We start from the raw sequence: 15759 nt of genomic DNA, 5'->3' as shown, positions 1-15759 counted from the left end.
GAGCCAGTGAATAGGCGTCTACCTGGGAATCAGTGTGAGTGTGAGTGAGTGAGTGAGTCAGTGAGAGTGAGAGAGAGAGAGTGAGAGATGTATGTGGGAAGACAGAACATGTGTGTGACAGATGGCATGTGAGAGAAAGCATATGTCTGATATCATGTAAGAGAGACAGTGAGCAGGGATACTCAGGTGGAGAGGTTAGCAACAACTGCAGCCATCCCTGCCAGCTTGGCTCATCTGCCAGCAGCAGAAATTCCAACTGCTGACAGATAAACCAAGTTGCCAGGGACACTCATTGCACTGAAATGCAGAAGAATTTGCAAAACATATTGTGTTATTTTGAAAAATAAATGTGCAGAATTTTGCAGAATTTAGAAAAATGTGTGCGTAGAATTTTCAATTTTTTTGTGCAGAATTCCCCCAGGAGTAAAATGACCTCACAGCTCTGGATGCAGAGTATAAGTGGGATACTACAGCAGGATTTGTCCAGGTGAAAAGGTTTTTTAAAAATGTGTCCACCCTCCACATGGCTAAAAATCTCACATCGTGAACGAATGTGCAAAAAGGTGCCCAGGGTTAGACTGGGGGAGGCAACATCATTCACGTTTTGCATTTAAAAAAAACCAAAAAACTACAGCCATCATTTTCAAAGGGAAAAGCAGGAACAAATCTCTACGGGGACAAGTTTCAAAGGGAAAATATGCTCCTGCTTTCCCTTTGAGAAATGGTGAAAAGTTCACTGGTAAAAGTACATGCAGATAGGAAAATCTACATTCTTGGGACAGCAAATTTAATAAGTACCATCCAGCCGGCTGGAATCCATGCCTGCCTGCAGATAGGACATAATAATTGTCCTTAACAGCAGGTAAAAAGAGTCAGAACAAAAGTGATGCAGAGGCTGGTCACCCCCTTATAAGCTGAGTGATTGAGGACAGGAATCCACTTCATCAGATGTGGCAATATTTCCAGCTCGGTTTTTAGATGGAGACAGGAAAAACTGGTTTTACCTGCTAATTTTCATTCCTGTAATACCACAGATCAATCTAAATAAGTGGGTTTTGCATCCCTACCGGCAGATGGAGGAGGAGAACAAAAAAAAGCTTTGAGGCCCTGCTAGATACCCGAGTGTTGCCTGCAGTCCCTCAGTATTGACCTGTGCCCAAGCAGAAAAGTAGATACCAACGGCCCCCTGATAGGGCTAAACATAAACACAGGGCTGGAAATGCCTGAACTGCAAACTCTCACACTTCCAGAGAGCCCAGTAGCATTAATTAAAGAAAAACTAACTTATGTACAAATAGAAAAGCATTTCTGATAGAAGTTGCACAAACACCATCTCGGTAGCAGTGAGACGGGCCTCTGGACAGATCTGTGGTATGACAGGAATGAACAGTAGCAGGAAAGAACCAAATTTTCCTCGCTTGTTCAGACCCAGATCATCCAGACAAGTGGGATGTACCCAAGCTTCCCTACCATGGGCGGGCACCTGAAAGACCAGCTCGGAGAACACGCTCACCAAAGATCGTGTCATCTGGCACCCGAACGTCTAAATGGTAATGCTTGGTGAAAGTATGAAGCGAGGACACACCGCAGCCCTACGTATCTCCTGCGGAGTTATGTATATAGCAGTGCTTATTACCTTTATTGTAAATTTGTATATTATGCGCATTACTAGTTCACTACCTTTGTGCTTTCACCGCAACGTTCTGTTCATTTGTTAGTTACTTCCTGTCCTTTTTTTCACCCTCTCTCCACAGAACATATTGATTCCTCGCTGCTCCCCTTTCCCCTACCCTTGTTATATTGTATTTTCTCTTCAGATTTATGTAAACCGAATATCGGTATAGAAAAGCTAATAAATAAATAAATAAATAACTGACATTCCGCCCTTGTAGAATGCGCTCGGAGACCTCTCGGAATTTCACGACCCTTATAAAATATAAGCCAAGCAAATGGTTCCCTTCAGCCAACGAGACAAGGTAGCTTTAGAAGCCTTCTCTCCTTTCTTCACAGCACAAACAGGTGAGCCGACCGTCGAAAGCTGTTGGTAATCTTCAGATAGCGCAACAAAATCTGACACACATCCAGAAATAGACCACTCTGGAAACGCTGGAAATTCCACTGTCTGATTCACATGAAAGGAAGAAACCACCTTCAGCAAGAAGCAGGGAACTGTACGCAACGTCAACCTATCATTGGCAATACACAAAAAAGGGTCCCTACACGACAGAGCCTGAAGCTCTGAAATCCACCTGGAGGAACAAATAGCCACCAGAAATACTGTCTTCAAAGTCAAATCCGTCAAAGACGCCCATCTCAATGGCTCCAAAGGTGCCCCACAGAGCACCTGCAAAACTAAGTTGAGGTTCCAGTCCGAACCGGAGGTCATAAATGCTTAACCCCCTTTAGAAAATGAACCACATCAGGATGAGAAGCCAAAGACCTCCCCTGTACCTTGCCCCTAAGACAACCCAAGGTCAAAACTTGGACACTGAGTAAATTATAGGCTAGGCCCTTGGACAACCCCTACTGTAAAAATGACAAAATATGAGACACACAATCAGACAAGGAAAACAATCTCTGCTGAAGACACCGGGAATCAAACACCTTCCAGACCCTGACATAGACCATAGACGTAGCCAGTCTCCTAGCCTGAAGCAACGTGGAAATTACTGGAGCCGAATAACCTTTCAGTCACAAATCGCCGCTTTTCAAAAGCCAAGCCACGAGTGAAAAGTGATCCTCCTGATCCAAAAATATTGGTCCTTGATGGAGCAACCCTGGCAGGTGAGCTAGTCTAGTCTATTGCCAGATGTACTCGAACCATCCAACCTCTGATCCAGGGCCGTAACACCTCCAGAGCCCTGCAGACCGCTCTTGTCTCGAGACAATTGATAGACCAAGACACCTCCGTTGTTGACCAAAGACCTTGGGCAGACTGTCCCAGGCACACCGCCCGGCAGCCCTTGAGGCTGGCATCTGTGTTGATCACCACCCAATCCAGGGCCTCCAGATCCACTCCGTTTTCCAGGTTGCACCAGGAGAGCCACCACAAAAGACTGGCTCTGAATACACTCAGGAGAGATAAGGGCATGCAATACTCCTCAGACATCGGATTCCATCTGCACAGCAGACCCTTTTGCAAAGGCCACATGTGAGCCAAGGCCCACGGTACTAAATACAATGTGGAAGCCATGGAACCCAGAACCTACAAATAATCCTAGTTCTTCGGCACCAGCAGGTGCAACAGACGCATTACTTGTGCCTGTAACTTCAACGACCTGTCTGCTATCAGGAATACCCTGCCCTTCTGGGTATTGAAACAAGCTCCCAGTGTCAGAAAGCTCTGTTGTTAAAGCTGGTATTTAGCAATCTGTAGTTATTTAGAATAGCTGTGGGTGGATCCTTGGACCAGTGGCAGATGACCACGCCCTCGGGGGAAATCCCGAGAGGGACCACTGGTCAGGCTTAGTGTAGGAGACAGACACACACTAGTTCTTTTATTAGACAATATAGTAAACCACCAAAGGTGGCAGTAGTGAGCTGGAAGCGCCCGACTGGGCTGTAGTCCCTCAGGTTCTGGAACAGCGATCCCAAGGTGGCTGAGCTGCAGAGAAACTGAGATAGTGAGTAGGCAAAGCATGTGGCATTCAGGTACAAGTCCTTGATGGAAACACTCCCACAATAATCTCTTAAGGCAGCCCAGGAGTTGGTATACATTAGGCCCTCGAGGAGCGAGTACCTGGTTCCAGAGAATGCTCTGAGAGATAGATACAGGCTTCCTGATGTTAAGCAACAAAGACTTCTTAGAAGCAATATATTAAACCACCAAAAGTGGCAGTAGTGAGCTGGACGTGCTCGGCTGGGCTGTAGTCCCTCAGGTATTGGAACACGATCCCAGGGTGGCTGAGCTGTAGAGAAACTAAGAAAGTGAGTAGGCAGTATATGCAGAGTTCTGGAACAAGTCCTTGATGGTAACACTCACACAGTAGTCTCTTGAGGCAGCCCAGGAGTTGGAATGCATTAGGCCCTCGTGGAGCGAGTACCTGGACCCAGGGAAAGCTCTGAGAGATAGATGGAAACTCACTAATGTTGTAAGCAGCGATGACTTCTTAGCAGAAGTGGTATTCAGGAACAAGTCCAGGACGTGGGCCCTCGAGGAGTGAGTACTGGTTCCAGACTGCGACCTGCAAAGAAAAAGAGAGACAGAGGCCCCCGAGGAGTGGGTACCTCTAGTGAAGTTCGAGGAGGCAGAGTAGCTGGGTTTGCGGAGAGCGAATCCCATCCGCAGCGACCAGGAGGAAGTGAACCCTTGCTCACTTGTCTTGTTAGCAAAAACTGAGATCTTAAATATTTGGAGCTGGTGATGTCATCTCAGGGGGACGCCCCTGAGGTTCGCGCCAACGCTGGTACATCAGTCGGGCTGCGCGTGCCCTTAGGCATCTGGTCAACATGGCGGCTTGCAGCATCGAGCCAGTCCTGGAACGCCAGAGGAGGACGGCCTGGAGACGCCGCAGCAGCTAGCCTTCCATCAACCCCGAAGGGAGTCGCCAACGAGGTAAGGTGGGCGGAGCAGAGACATTGGATAACGACGGCCACAACACCCAGATACTCCAACCACTGGGTCAGAACCAGATGACTGATTCATTTATGACCAAACGCAGTGAATTCAAAGTTGTCCATCATCCACCGGGTGGACCAACCGCACTCTTCCTCTGTCTTTGCCCGAATAAGCCAATCATCTAGATATGGATGGACCAAAATCCCCTCCCATTTCAAGGGTGCTGCCACCACCACCTTCACCTTCGTGAAGGTGCGGGGTGCTATTGCCAGCCCAAAAGGAAGAGCTTGAAACTGGAAGTGCTGCCCCAGGACCATGAACCCTAGAAACTTCTAATGGTCCCTTTCAATGGGAATATAGAGGTAAGCGTCGGCCAGGTCCAATGAGCCAGGAACTGCTGCTATTACTGTGCGTAACATTTCCATGTGAAAACGCAGAACCCACAGGGCTACGTTTACCTTTTGTAAGTCCAGAATGGGACAGAAGGTGACCTCCTTCTTTGGCACTACGAAATAAATGGAGTACCGCCCCCGTCCCTGCTCGCCCAGCGACCCCGGAACTATCACTTCCAAGCTTAGCAACCTTTGTAGAGTCCCCCCTACTGCCTCCCATTTTCCCTTGAGAAGAGCAGTGGGTCTCTAGAAAAGCCTCCTAGAAAAGCATAACCATCTTTTACCATCTCCAGAACCCACTGGTCCGAGGTGATCTTGACCCAATCCTCTTAAAAGCGGGACAATCTGCCACCTCCTGCTTCCACTGAGGAGTGGAGAGCCCTGATTTCATTGTGCGCCCTTGCCACCTCTGGTCCCCTGACCATCGCCATCCCTGGAGGACCTGCGGGCACCCTGAAAGGACTGCTATCTTCCTGAAGACTGCTTCGTCCCCGGCACTGAGGAACCCTTGCCTGAACGAAACCTTTGCAAGTCCCCAAAACGAGACGGGGAGGGAAACACCTTCTTAATACTCTTCTTATTCTCAGGCAACTTATTTCCTTTGGAGTCGCCCAAAGACTTCATCAGCTGATCCAAGTCCTCCCCAAACAGAAGCTTTCCCTTAAAAGGAAGATTACATAGCTGAGCCTTGAACCACGTGTCCGCCGACCAATTACGCAACCCCAAAAGCCCGCGCGCCACAACTGCCGCGACCATGCTTCTAGCGGACGTATGCAGCAAATCATACAGCGCATCTGCTACATAGGCCACACCGGCCTCCAACCGCGCCGACTGCAGAGGACCGAGTGCTCCATTCGCAGCCTGTTCTCGTTCCTGCTGAACCAAGCACAAACGTGCGCTGCATCATACTGCCACACACCATGGCCTGAAGGCTTAGGGCTGACACCTCGAATATGCGCTTTAATTGAATCTCCAACTTGTGGTCCTGCACATCCTTTAGAACAGCAGCGTCCACAACAGGAATTGAGGTCTTTTTGGTCAGTGCAGACAGCGCCGCATCCACCTTAGGCACCCTCAAGCGCTCCAGGGTCTCCTCCATCGCCCTCCCAACTTTCAAACTCACTTCCAGGAAGTCCCACTCCAGGCTAATCAGCTTCCGAATCTTCTTGGGCACTAGGAGGACCTTGCAGGCCATCCAGGACTGGATTCACCCCTTCATTATCCGACTCCTCCTGAGCCATCTTTACTCCTAGCTCCTCTAACACCTGAGGAATAAGATGGCGCGCGCAGCTCCTTCTTAAACAGGCAGACTGCCCGTGGGTCATCCCTTTCAGCCACCGGAACCTCCTCTGGATCAAGATCTGGACTCGCATCCAGGTCCACATGCGGATCCACCACCTGCAGGGACAGGGGATCCTCCTGCATATCATCCGAATGAGCCAAGTCCCTGGGGTCACCCTCAGGTCCCACAAGAGACAGCCCCAGGCGTCTCAGAAGGTTCCCAGAACCTCCCGCCGACCTTCCTTGGTGTCTTGAGAGGGACACCTGTCTGCTTTCTCTGGACCTCCCCCCCCCCACCCTTTCCTTCGCAGGAAGGCTCTATATGCAAAAGGAGATCAAACTCCAGGCAAAACCCTTCCGGATCCTCAGGCCCCCGAGGAAGAAAACTTTCATTTGAGTCTCCTCCCCCATTCTGATCCTCCTCAGCACCCTGCCCCACTGGGGAAAGGAGGAAGTCTTTGGACTCTCTGAACTCAGAAGCCCCGGGACCCGCAGCCACGGCTCCCAAAGACCTGGAGGCCCTCTTGTCCCTTCTGCTCCCGCGGAGGTTCCCTCCTCACCCGACGCGCAGTCGGTACAGCGGAAGCGAGAATTAAGCCTTGCTGACCAGAGCCCGCACGCCCTGCACGCCGCCATTCATGGTTTTGGGGCCACCCCCAATGCGGGAACAAAACATGGCCCGAGCACACACAACAGTGACATAGGCCATACACGTGGCCGAGTCACCAAGCCGCACGGTCCAGTCAGCGCGGGAAAATGGCCTCGCCAAGTAAGTTTCCCCTCCGTGGAAAAAACAGCGAGCTCCTCTCCCTCTCACGCCTGCCGAACCCGGCAGCTCCAGCTGCCGAAATGCCCCGGTTGTTGAGCAGCAAAACACTGAATGTTCCCATCTAGTTTTTTTTAATTTTTTTTTTTTAACAATTAAAAAAAAAAAAAAAAAAAGGGTTACTTCCTTGATCAGAAGACTCTGGCTCTCAGGAGGAGACTTCACACAGGAGCCAGTCTCCTGGTTATCAAGGCCTCCAGAAGCAGTGGGCTACCACAATCAGAAGTTTCCAACCCCCCCCGGATGCCCGGCTCAATCCACGGTTTGGGCCATAAAGGTACCTAGCACCTTGGGGAGCCGAATCTCTTTTTTTTTCCTTTCTCAAACTGCAGGTTTCCACCTCTACCATCTACTGGAGACAGAGAAATATAGAGGACTGCAGGTGGCACTCTCGAATAGTTTTTGTTCTCTGCCTCCATCTACTGGTGGGGATGCAAAACCAACTTGTCTAGGCTAATCTGGATATGAAGAGGAACTTTTAAATATAGAAACATAGAATTCGAAATCATAGAAATCATAGAAAATCAGAAATGAAAAAAACAACAACCCAAAAACATAGAAATCTAAAATTAGAAATCTAAATTTTAAAAATAGAAACAAATTTGAACCTATGCCAAGACCTAGTCATATTCTTCAAAAACAGAATCCAGAAAATAACCGACTCCAAGAACAAAATCCTACCTCAAAACACAACCTTAGACAGGAAAAACATAACCCCATGGACCACCTTCGAATATGTATCAACCAAAGAAACAGAAAAAATGATTAAATCCCTAAACCCCGCAAACCATGACCTAGATAAAATACCAATACTCACACTCAAAGAAATCTCCCATACCATCACACCAGTAATCACCAACATCATAAACAAATCATTAGAAGAAGGAGCTTTACCAGACTGCCTGAAAATCGCTATAATGAAACCCATACTAAAGAAAAAGAACTTAGACCCCCACAGATCCTAATAAATACCGGCCCATATCCAATTTATCCCTCATCGCCAATCTAACCGAAAAAGCAATACTAAAACAACTCAGTGAACATCTTGAACCGAATAACATACTCTACCCAACCCAACTTCAGGAAGCTCTGTAGCACAGAGACATTTCTACTCAACATGGCCAAATCAGTCATAAGAGGCTTTTTTTTTAACCCAGCTACACTAACTGCCGTGCCACACAGATCACCCCCATACTTAGTTTCCCAGACTGTCAAAGTCGGGACCCTCGTTGGTTGCAGCATGAGTCCAATTCCCCGTTACTTCTTGCCGTTGAAGCAGAGAGCAATCTTGGAGTTACATCACAAGTATAAGACTTATTGGTTAAGGGTAGTAAAAGCTGCATCAGCAACTTACCCCCACGCTTGTTTCCCCAGACCATAAAATTCATGTCTTTCAGGCCGATACAGTAAAGTTCACGGGAGAGCGGGCAAGCGCCCGCTCTCCAGGCACGCGCGCACAGGCCAGTGTCCTGAGCGCGCGATTCAGTGAACTAAAATATTTAAATTAGGGCACGTCCCTAGCGGCTCTTTTTGGACAGAAGCTGCGGCTGCACCGGGTTTGACAGCCGATGCTCAATTTTGCCGGCGTTGGTTCTTGAGCCCGCTGACAGTCACAGGTTCAGAAACCGGACGCCGGCAAAATTGAGCGTCTGGTTTTCAACCTGAGAGCCGATTTCAAATTTATTTTTTTTTTAACTTTCGGGACCTTCGACTTAATATCGCCATGATATTAAGTCGGAGGGTGCACAGAAAAGCAGTCTTTACTGCTTTTCTGTGCACTTTCCCGGTGCCGGCAGAAATTAGCGCCTACTTTTGGGTAGGCGCTAATTTCTGAAAGTAAAATGTGCAGCTTGACTACACATTTTACTTTCTGAATCGCGCGGGAATACCTAATAGGGCCATCGACATGCATTTTCATGTTGCGGGCGCTATTAGTCTGGGGGGGGGGGTTTGGACACCCATTTTTGACGCGCTATTACCCCTTACTGAATAAAGGGTAAAGCTAGCATGTCCAAAACATGCGTCCAAATTCAGGTGGAGCGCACTGTACTGTATCGGCCTGTTTGTTAGTTGCTGTCTGAAGCTAATTCCCCCCGCCCCCGGGCAGTTGAAGCAGAGAACAATGTTGGAGTTGCATCAAAAGTATCAGGCTTATTAGTTAAGAATAGTAACAGCTGCATCAGCAAGTTACCTCCATGCTTATCTGTTTCCCCAGACCCTAAAAGTCAGGATTCTTATTAGTAGCTATGTAAATCCAAATTTCCCCTTTTCCCCCCCGCCCTTGAATCAGAGAGCAATGATGGAGTTGCATCTACGGTATGAAAGCTGATTGGTGAAGGTAGTCCACTCCTTTATTTTAATCAGTTTCAACTTGCTGGCCCCTACCAAAAATAAGACACCGTTATTTTCAGTGGAGGTAATACTTGTCTTCTATGTCTGATACCAATATTGAGCTAACCAAGATGCTACTGTGCGCGAGCGTGGGATTCTCTCTCTCTCTCTCTCTGGAGCTGGGGCTGCAGAAGTGCACATAGAGCAGCGCACACTACCGGCCCGCTGAAGCTGCCTGCCTGCGCTGTAGCAGGGTCAACTTTCAAAAGCTATTTTGAGAGACATTTCGGGCTATGGGCAGCGAGAACGGGAGGAAATGACACAACAAAGCCCCACAGAAGGGCATCAGATTGGAGGAGTTTTATTTGCATGTTCAGACAAAAAAATAAAATGCTTATTTTGTAATTAGAATAAAGGAGGACTAAACTGCACCCGCACCAATAGCAGCAGGACACTGACCCCCATTCCCAGGAGCTGGAAGCTTGCAGGGCTCTTGTCCCATGCCTTAATTACTCGCTGCAAAAAAGATCTCACTTTCCAAGGCTAGGAAGCCCGCAATCACACACTTCACAATGCATCAAAAGGCGAAGTGAAAAAAGAAGCAAGAGTGCGATTGCATACCTTTCTGTTCCAGACCCGATCTATGCGCTTTACCAACCACAAGATGGCCGCACCCTCTGGCCTGCTCACCCGGCCCTAAGTGACGTTCCTTTTTCGCAGCCTATCAGCGGCCGCAGTGCCTGGCGCAGTCAGCCCATTGGATGGTCCCGTCTCAGAGAAGGAGCGGCTATCCTTCTGCGTCTGCGTATGACGTAAGAGAACGGGCGGGCCTCCGGTTTTGGCGGTCTTGCTTTGAACGGTGAAGCGGCGCCAGAGGAAGTCCCGGTTCGGCCTCGTTGTGAGCGATTCTGTCAGGGTCCGGCCCGCTCTGTGAGTTCTGTGGGATTGCGGGGTTTATATTATAGGAGCGCCCGGCATTGCTGCAGGAGGTGGGGTTTATTATCGGTGCGGCCTGCTGTTACTATGGGAGCTGGCCCGGCCCGCCGAATCGGAACCTTTGTTCTTGGTTGTATTTTATTTTTCCTGGGGATTTCCCTATCATAACATTTATGTTATTTTTGCGCCGATTTGTTTCCTTATAGCATTGAAATCCACAGGAAAAGTAAAATGAAAACTGAAAACGAAGGTCCCTTGCCTATGAAATACTCTGCTGCTGAGGAGGTTGGTCCCAGGGCTGGAGGAAGCTGATGAGAGCAGTGATACTAACCCTGCAGCGCCTGGGGCTCTGAGCCCTGCTTCTCATTTTTATTGCTATTTTTTCAGGACAGTCTGTACCAGGGCTGGTTTTATCCCATTGTATGGACTGGTTTACTTATGGTAACAGAGTAAACGACCGCACAAAAACACCAGCGTGGCCTATCCAGTCTGCCCAGTTGTGATTCTTCCACTTTGAGTCAAATCCAAAGTCAAATTGCTCCTGAACCCCTCGTGTCTTTTATTTGAACTTTCAACCCCTCTTCTACCACTGCCCTCCATATTAGTCCCAAGCATGCTCAGAATCCGTGGACACCCCCCCCCCCCCCATCTCCACTGGAAGGCCTTTATAGTCCTATAGTATTAAATCCTTCATCCAGGTCCTTCCAAGCTCTTATTACCAAGTTTTGCAATACACCCACCAAAAGTAGTGAGGCGGCTGGCCAAAAAAATTGGGCCTTCTCTGGTTCATTCTGATTTGCATTTTAATCATGGTCCTTTTGTCAGATTAACTCAGCTTTCTTGAAAGTCCAGTGCTGCTCTTAGGGTGTGCAATCTACCCAAATACCTTCTTGGAATTCTGATGCAGTCATATCACTGCTGTTTTGGGTCACAGCTGTTGCTCCATGTAGGTTATTGCAATACCTTTTTTACCATCCTCTTTGGTCTGCAGAAACTTGCTGGTCACCCTACCAACAGCCGATACTTTGCTGTGCAGACATTTTGAAAGGGATCTCTGGCAGCAAGCCCAGGATGAGAATAGAATCCATCAACCCTGCTATATAGCAGTGTTTCTCAGCCAATGGTCCATGGACTCACACTAGTCCCTGGCAGTGTGTCTGCTGATCTACAGAATGATGATGAGGATGTGGTTAGTGCAGTTAGTGTAGCTGGGTTTAAAAAAGGTTTGGATAAGTTCTTGGAGAAGTCCATTAACTGCTATTAATCAAGTTTACTTAGGGAATAGCCACAGCTATTACTTGCATCAGTAGCATGGGATCTACTTAATGTATGGGTACTTTCCAGGTACTTGTAGCCTGGATTGGCCATTATTACAAACAGGATGCTGGGCTTAATGGACCCGTGGTCTGACCCAATATGGCATGTTCTTATGATTGGAGAAGGATGAGGAGGAAGTAAGGCCTGCCCTGTAAATGCACACACTGCACCCCAGCCAGCTGAGATTTCCTAACTCTCCCCCTCTGTCTTGTTTTGTGGACTCTTAGCAGCCCCCCCCCCCCCCCCCACTAGATGGGAAAAGTCCTGAGGTCCTATCTCTGGGAGGGAGAGCAGCTGCAGTTTAATATTAATAAGCCAGCATTAATATTTTATTAATTTAATATTAATTAACATTAATTTGATATTTATATCGAGAATGTCGGTATATAAAAACCCTAAATAAATAAATAAATAATAAGCGCATGCTCAGTCCTCAGGGCCTGTTTCCAGTGCAGAAGATGATGGGGCAACAGCTTGGCCTGAGAATGGAGCAGATGCTGTCTCAGTCTCATGTCAGCTTATTAACATTCAGCTATGGTTTTGCCCTTCGAAGGTCATGCCTTGGGGCCGGCCCCATGGGGGAAAAAGATCCACAAGGTGGGGATATTAATTGTAGTAATGTTGCTTTTGGGAGGGTAGTGAGAGTGAAGGAAGGATTTCTTAGCTTTTTCGTTTACTCACAACTGGTGTCTTACTTGGGAGTAGGGAGCCGGAGGGGCAAGGGAAAGAGAGACTGGGAGGATTTTTCAATGATTAGCTGGCTAGTCCTTTTCTGAGGATAATACTTTTGGCTGGTTGGGAGAGGGAAGGAGAAAAAGGTCTTTTTAAAAATAAAAGAATTTTTGTTTGAAAATACATTTCTTAAACTGGCTAGTTACCTTCTTAAAAAGCCACAGCCTAGCAGCTAGGCTGACCAATGAGATTAAAGACTGGGTGACGGAGGGAATATGTCCTCCCCCTTGTCCGTTTTCTAGGAGACACCCCCTTCCTCCATGCTCATTTAAATTGTAACTGGTCCATGTCATTTAAGGAAGGAGGCTAGCTAGTCCCTGGCATAAAACGCTGGAGCAACACTGCTCTAGAGGGATTGCTTCTGGGCTGGGAGAATTCTTGGGTTTCTGGACCTGCACGGTAGGGCTTGATTTAAGATTATGGTGAGTATAGGCACGTGGGAGTGAGGAATTTGCCCCTGGAATGCTTTTGGACATCTTCAGAATCTGACTCCGTAGGCAGGTGCCTATGTCTAAATCCAGGCCTGCCGCACAGACCTGGCTGGCTGAGGATGAAAGGATAAAGCCTGAGGTGCACCCAAACTGTGTTCTAGATTCCTGATTTACCCGTATGTGAACTACTTAACTGCTGTGTCCTTTTATTTGTTTTTATTGCTATGTATGTATGTTTTTAATCTGTAAACCACATAGATCTACTTTGTGTGTGTGTATTTGCAGTATATATGAATCTTTTAAATACATAAATAATGTGTTCTTGTAATGGCAGGAAGTCATTTTAAATATTTGAAAGTATGAACTGTTGAAATCCTAACGTTTATTCAGACTATGGATTTAATTAGTCAGGGAAAATCTTAGTCTTCATTATGTCAGGGGAAAAAAAGGAACATTAGCTCAGTCCTCGAGTGCCAAAAACAGGCCAGGTTTTCAGGATATCTACAATGAATATACATGAGAAAGAGTTGCATGCACTGCCACCACTGTATGCAAATCTATCTCGTGCATATTCATTGTGGATATCCTGAAAACCTGGCCTGTTTTACTGCTCTAGTTGCACGCATACTGGTTCTGTAATGCAAGAAGCCAAAGCAAAAACAAACACATATCCTGACTTATGGCTGCAGGAGGAAATAACCAAAATAGACAGGGTATAGATTCCCTTACCTGGAGAAAGCAAGAGAGACCCATTAACTCCAAACCCACTGAAAATCCTCGGGAGATGTTGTTGTGCCAGCACAGCTGTGTAATTGGGGTGGGTTTACTCACAGCCAAGAGGAGTCTGGCTGGGTCTAGCTATGTCCACAGTACCTTGGAAGCTACTAAATCCTTGCTTCCCCAATTCCTCATGGGCTAGCATAGCTCCATTGGCAGGGTTCCAGACCCTCATTGTACAATGCAGGGGTTCAGAACTCCGTAGTTCCTGTTTATACCCTATCTCTATAAAGGTCAAACCATGCTGGAGGGGTTGCGTGCGCATTCGACTAGAACGCAGGTGATCCCTTGGGCGGAGTGTCAGCTGGTATCGCCGCAAGAGATTGGCCAGGTGGTGACGTGGTCTTCTCTGGACACAATACCCAACATTGGTAAAAGTGTGCCAAGAAAACCAAACATTACCAATTAGATGTTCGGGGACTGGAGGAGGCCGTGTTTGGGGAGAGTGTCTTTCGGGTTCCCACCCACTGTAAGGGAGCTTGGGTACATCTCACTTAACTGGACTGATCTGGGGTATGAAGAGGAAAGGAAAACTGGTCCTTACCTGTTAATTTTCGTTCCTGGAATACCACAGATCAGTCCAGAAGCCTGTCCCCTTGCAAAAGATTTTTTTTGCGTCTGGATGCTGATTCTGCAGAATTTACAATGATTGTAAATATGTGAGTCATTGATGTTTAAAAGTTGGCTCATTTTCCTTGTTAGAGGTGGAGACTGCAGTTAAGGGGGCTGCAACATTGGTTCTCTGCTCACCCTAGATGGGGAGTGAGGTTAAGAGGTTAAGTTTTGAGTCTAAGGATCTGGCTTGGATACAGGTCAATATTGAGGGATTGCAGGTGGCACTCGATTATGTAGCAGTTCCTGAAAAGTTTTTTTTTCCTAGCATGTAGCCAGATGGACTCAGGACCAATGGGTTATGTGCTTCCCTACTAGTAGATGGAGTCAGGTTTCAAAGCTGAAATCACCCTAGATTTACCCCTGCAGTGACCTCAGCCATTCAGTATCTCTGTCTCCTAGCAGATGTGCATTGTGCATTCCCTATCGGGAACACTACTCTTTAGAAGAGGACACTTTACCTTTAAATTGGAGAAAGATCGAGCCCTGCTCTCCTGCGGTGATACCTAAAGGTCCCTTCCCCAGTTGAGAATTCCTGAGGCGATTTCAGAGATCCCTCCGAGGTGAGCCTTGGTCCGGTAGCCAGTTCCCGGCAAGGTCTTTGCTGCTGAAAGGTAGCAGGTGCTGGAAGTCGAGTGCAGCGGTGACGGCCAAAGCCCTCTCACCCTGCAGCCAAAGACTGTCTCTATACTCAGCCATTAAGCGCTGAGCCCAGGTAAGTAAAGAAGAGTTCCTCCAGTTCAAAGACACGGAAGGGCTTCGTTAAGTCTTTCCTCCGGTCTCCTTGCTCGGTGCGCCGTACCGACGATCTTCCCTTGCCCTAATGGGATCGGGAATGGGGTTTCTGAGCTGGTTGAGCGGCCCCCCTGATGAGCTAGGCTCAATGGGCACCCCACGTGGCAGGCAGTGGTGGCACCATCTTGCGCGCGGTTTGGTGCTGTGCCATTTCTCCCCCCCCCCCCCCCCCCCCCCCCCCATTGACTGTACGTGCGGTGCAGGCCGGCCCTGTTGTGTGCGCATAGGTGCACGCGCACTAGTACATGCATGCATTCGCGCACAACCATTTATACATACACGCGTCAAGGTGGATTTGTGTACACTTGAGCTCAGGTGCTAACCAGTTGAATGCACAAGCTACAGTTAACTATGGCTCCAGCAACAAAGAAGCACAAGCGACATTCCCTTTGTGCTGCCTGCCATATTGGGGCTGCACAGTCTGACCTAGAATCCTTCCTGTGTCAGCAGTGTGAGGAAGCCCAGGGAGGGCTGGACTCAGAATTTCTCCAAGCCCAGCCCCTCCCAGTTGGAGGATGGGTCAGCCATGACCTTATCTGGTAGCACCTCAGATCTGAGCAATCCTGGGGCTGCGTCCTCCCAGGGAGAGGGCAATTCAGCAGCCCCTACTCCAGTTCCTCCTGGGCTAGGTATGGACCTGGTGACCTTTTCTTGGGTGGAATTCTTTCAGGGCCTTCAAGCCTTTGTTCAGGCACAGTCAGCTGCTGATCCTGCCTGGTCTGAGCCCCAGCTGGGAAGGCCTCGTCCTCCCAGCCCTATCAGCATGCCTCA

General features: G+C 48.2%; 2 protein-coding genes across 3 annotated transcripts in view; one reads left to right on the top strand and one right to left on the bottom strand.

The window, feature by feature from the left end:
* Positions 1 to 10262, bottom strand: part of THAP9 (THAP domain containing 9) — a 60366-nt gene extending 50104 nt beyond the window's left edge. For both annotated transcript variants that reach the window (XM_029615864.1, XM_029615865.1), the window contains exon 1: positions 10010 to 10262. The gene's annotated coding sequence lies outside the window, so the exon portion shown is untranslated. The remainder of the gene's footprint in view (positions 1 to 10009) is intronic.
* MCM10 (minichromosome maintenance 10 replication initiation factor) overlaps positions 10175 to 15759 on the top strand; it is a 108120-nt gene continuing 102535 nt past the window's right edge. Inside the window, exon 1 of the mRNA XM_029615867.1 lies at positions 10175 to 10318. The gene's annotated coding sequence lies outside the window, so the exon portion shown is untranslated. The remainder of the gene's footprint in view (positions 10319 to 15759) is intronic.

The sequence above is a fragment of the Rhinatrema bivittatum genome, chromosome 9 (genome assembly GCF_901001135.1).
Source record: "Rhinatrema bivittatum chromosome 9, aRhiBiv1.1, whole genome shotgun sequence".
NCBI classification, from domain to species: domain Eukaryota; kingdom Metazoa; phylum Chordata; class Amphibia; order Gymnophiona; family Rhinatrematidae; genus Rhinatrema; species Rhinatrema bivittatum.
This window is presented reverse-complemented; position numbering and strand designations above follow the sequence as displayed.